The sequence below is a fragment of the Mytilus galloprovincialis genome, chromosome 4 (assembly GCF_965363235.1).
Source record: "Mytilus galloprovincialis chromosome 4, xbMytGall1.hap1.1, whole genome shotgun sequence".
Taxonomy (NCBI): Eukaryota; Metazoa; Mollusca; class Bivalvia; order Mytilida; family Mytilidae; genus Mytilus; species Mytilus galloprovincialis.
Window position 1 is genome coordinate 20,620,591 of NC_134841.1, and position 5,147 is coordinate 20,625,737.

Sequence of the window (5,147 nt, forward strand, 5' to 3'; positions counted from 1 at the left end):
TCATTTTTAACTTTATATCGTTTTTTATTTTATTAACATCTTTTATGTCCTTACAAGTAGAAAGAATGTTAAGGTCAATAAAGACAAAAGTATTATACCGCTGTTCAAACTCATAAATCCATGGACAAAAAACAAAATCGGGGTAACAAACTAAAACTGAGGGAAACGCATTAAATATAAGAGGAAAAAACGACACAACACTACAATGTAACACACACAGAAACGGACCAAGCATCAGACAAAATCCCACGAGAATAACAAATATAACATCAAAACCAAATACATGAATTTGGGATAGACAAGTACCGTGACACGTCTTATCGCAAAGTAAATTTACACTAAAAAATAAGAGAAAACAAACGACGCAACGTTAAAATGTAACACACACAGAAACGAACTATAATATAACAATGGCCATATTCCTGACTTGGTACAGGACATTTTTAAAGGAAACAATGGTGGGTTGAACCTGGTTTTGTGGCATGCCAAACCTCCCTCTTTTATAGTCATGTGAAATATAACATTAAAATGACAACTCAACACCACAGGACTACAATATAAATAAATTGGAGAACACAATTGACAAAGAAACACACGAACAACAGCCAACAAGTTGAAAATTTTAATACGCCAGAAGTGCATTTTGTCCACACAAGATCTACTAGTGACGCCCAGATACAAAAGTTTGAAAGCCGAAACAAGCACAAAGTCGAACAGCATCGAGGACCAAAAGATCAAAAAAGTTGTGACAAAAACGGCCAGGGTTTTCTGTTAGTTACCAGAACATCCCTATTATTTAGAATAATTAATACTTTTGCAAACAGTAAATTTATAAAATTATTATACAAAAGATGTACATGATAAAACTGAAGTATTAACTTATTACAGGAAACAACTGAAATACATTACATAACCAGACATTTGCAACAAAAAGTAAAACAATATTACTTATCGTTTGTAGTTGTAATTCTATTTTTTAATTTTCTGTTCGTATGTAAAAGTAAAGATAATTAATCACCCAGTTCAATTATAAGATTTTCGTTTAAAGAAACTTTATGTACACGATTTATTTGTTTTACAATTTGATTTAGAAGAAATACCGACATAGCTAGAGAATACAATTAATTATCTAATTACTAACACAGTTCTATATTAATATTCTTGTAATAATTATAAAATACATCAAATAACATAATCACAAATCTAATCTTAAATTATATCCCTTTTTTTTAAATTTACATGTGACGTCATTTTCTTGGCGTTGATCAAGTCGTGTTACAGACAGTTAGTGGTGCTGTTTTTATGTGCTGTCCTAGGTCGTTTCACGTGTTCGTTTTTATTCTGCATGTCAAAATATACTATTGTATTGTTTATTTGTGTATTTCTCGGTCCTGAATGTTTATGCATTTATTTGTTCCTGTCATGCAATGTTGTTATTTTAGTGTTATACTTGACATTGCCATAAAAGCGCGAGGTTTAGCTAGCCACAAAACCAGGTCCAACCAGGTCCAACCCAGCAGTTGTTATCTTATAGTTCGTTTCTGTGTTTGTTGCATTGTCGTTAGTTTTCAGTGCTTCTGTTTTTTTTTTTTTTTTTTTTTTTTTTTTTTTTTTTTATAGTTCATGTGTTTCCCTCGGTTTTAGTTTGTGACCCGGATTTGTTTTCTCTCAATCGATTAATGACTATCGAACAGTGGTATACTACTGTTGCCTTTATTTACAAAAAAACATTGTACATATCATTTACACAATTTTGTTGTTGTAAAACAGTCATAATTAAGGCTATCTATAAATAACATATCTTTTGGTTATTTTGGAAATTACAAAATTTGTTTTTGGTTGAAAGCCGCAGGAACTTCACAGCAACAAACAATATAAAATTGAGAGGATGTGGTATAATTACCAATGAGAAAAGAATCCACCGAAGAACAAGAGAGTCATTATTAAACAAACGCCAATACATGATATGTCATCGTATCGAGCAGACAAAATAAAAGTTAAACGTTTTGACATTCAAATGCAGTTGAGTCTACTCAACTTACTGACGTTTGTAAAGGTTAAACGCTGTTTTTTTTTGTGCTTTGGTGAAATTTTAATCTGTTGTTTTTGCTGTTGTTTGTCAGCTGTTCGCTCCCAGAAACCTTGTCTTATCTTTTCGATTCATAAATTGATTGTTGGCTTGCTTGTTCTATATCTTAATCCTCTTACATATTTTTATAGATGACATCAGAAATCTCAACTACTTTTCAGGATCAAATAAGTCTAATAGAAAGTAGAAAAAAAATCACCGTTTACTGCAAAAGAAAATAACAGCGCAATCGGGCTATTGAAGATATTTTGTTTATTCAGTTTTAATCGTTTATTTTATAATCCTCGTAGGCCAAGCACCATTAACACAGCCTTAGCGGTTTATATCAATTTGAAATGTTTCACCCTTTCAAAAAAAAAAAAAAACATTATCGATAAACGATCAATAGTCAGGATTCTACTTCGTCAAAATTATCTCCCCATTACGCCAGTTCATTTTCACAATCGTAGAAATGGAAGCCATTGTAGGGATGACGCGCTGCCAATTTTGCTCTCCGAAACCGATAAATTTATCCACATTGCACCATTACGATCCTTATACATGTATGTCAGTTGTATTTTAAAAGACAAATGTATCAACTAGCTAATGAGCATCAGTTAATGATCTTGTCTGCATTGATTCAACTTAAAACTATTGTCTGATCGGTTGTCAGGTGGAATTTTCGAAAATTCATAAACATTTAAAAAATTTCTAATTAAATATTTATGTGGAAGGGCAGACTAGATTTTTTTCGTGGGTGAAGACCATAAACCCTGGTTATCACACACAAAAAAATCATAATTTTTCGAAGATATGCATTTTCATCATCCAACTTGAAAGACTCGTCAAGTACTTTCAGTAAAAAAAAATAGCTATTCGAACACACCTACTCTGATTTTGTGATTCATTAGATAGGTATTTCACTTGACCCATATATTTCATCTTTTAGTACTGTGATTTTTTTTTATGTTATAAAGTCAACTTGTAGCTTTGATATATAAAAATGATAGAATCTGAAGCGAAACGATGTATGAAATATTCTTGCTTTGTACGATAGCAAGACACAATATTCAACTCAAACACGCCCTAACATAAAAAGGTGCACTCGATTCTCTCTTTTCGATACAATTGTTACCCATTTTTTGTATTTTTTTCTTGAGTCACATAATGGAAGGGCAGACACGAAAATTACTGAACTAATAGATTGATATGTTTTCCGTCCGTGGTAATTTTTTTTTTAAATCGGAGGTTATGCATTTTCTCTCAGCATTTTCTACATTCAACTTGAAAGATACCCATGTCGTCGACTTGATATCTAATTGTTTTGCTTAACTATGTACTAGATAAATTGAAAACTTATGCAAATGGTGTTTTTAAAATAAAACACTTCGTAATTGAGAAGAAAATTGTAATTTTGTCTGTTTCTATTAACTTTTAAATTTTTTGTCACTATAGTAAACATTACAGTAAGCATTTATCGCCTTCTCTAACAAAGAGCTTCGATTCTTTTGTTCTATTTAAATCGGGTTTCCAACTGAATAGATACTATAAATCACCTGTATCATATAAATTTATTCTACGACATATGTGTATTTTGTGTAAGTACTCGGTATTGTTAATTAATAATTATATAACACTGATGTATTTAGAATAATGTAAAAATGTATATTCTATAAGCTGTATTGCTTCTGGATTGATTATTATAATATATAGAATATAAATAAACTAAAGTCATTTCATTTTCAACAACAAAAACATAGACTGTATGCACTGTTTAATGCGTATTTTTTTCTGGCATTCCTCCCATTAAAGCTTGTTATTAAGCTTGTTGTGCAGTCCTACTTATATTTCTATAATTCGTCTCAAATTTAGCCCAACAATATATCTATATGCATGATGGGAAAGGTTTTATTTTGCATACTAATCTGTTGCTTTGAGTAGATGACACAATTCATTCATTTTGTTTAAAATCCGTTCAAATGCAATATATTTCTTTTTAATCTATTATTCAATTTGAAAATGAAATGTACAACTAAATTTCAGGATCTGGAAGACTATGTAGATTACCCATTTTTAAATCTACAACATTTCGTTTAATTGTTAAATGTTATTATTACCTTTTAATAAAAAAAAAAGAATTTAACTCGCCTCTCTTTTCTGATCTTTTATATAAGACGCTAGAAAGGAAAAGGAAATTTCGAGATTACATGTTAGTGTTGTAAGCGTGTCATTGTTTGTTTTCATATCCTGTGGTGTTTGTCGTTAATGGAATATGTTCGTTGTTGTTCTGCTGTGTCAACTATTTGTTTGAACGTTTCTTTGTGATGTATGTTTTTGCGTGTGTTTAATTGTACTGTATTGCTGACACGCAGTCTGTTCGTTGTTGTTGTTCTGCTGTGTCAACTGTTTGTTCGAACACACCTACTCTGATTTTGTGATTCATTAGATAGGTATTTCACTTGACCCATATATTTCATCTTTTAGTACTGTGATTTTTTTTATGTTATAAAGTCAACTTGTAGCTTTGATATATAAAAATGATAGAATCTGAAGCGAAACGATGTATGAAATATTCTTGCTTTGTACGATAGCAAGACACAATATTCAACTCAAACACGCCCTAACATAAAAAGGTGCACTCGATTCTCTCTTTTCGATACAATTGTTACCCATTTTTTGTATTTTTTTCTTGAGTCACATAATGGAAGGGCAGACACGAAAATTACTGAACTAATAGATTGATATGTTTTCCGTCCGTGGTAATTTTTTTTTTAAATCGGAGGTTATGCATTTTCTCTCAGCATTTTCTACATTCAACTTGAAAGATACCCATGTCGTCGACTTGATATCTAATTGTTTTGCTTAACTATGTACTAGATAAATTGAAAACTTATGCAAATGGTGTTTTTAAAATAAAACACTTCGTAATTGAGAAGAAAATTGTAATTTTGTCTGTTTCTATTAACTTTTAAATTTTTTGTCACTATAGTAAACATTACAGTAAACATTTATCGCCTTCTCTAACAAAGAGCTTCGATTCTTTTGTTCTATTTAAATCGGGTTTCCAACTGAATAGATA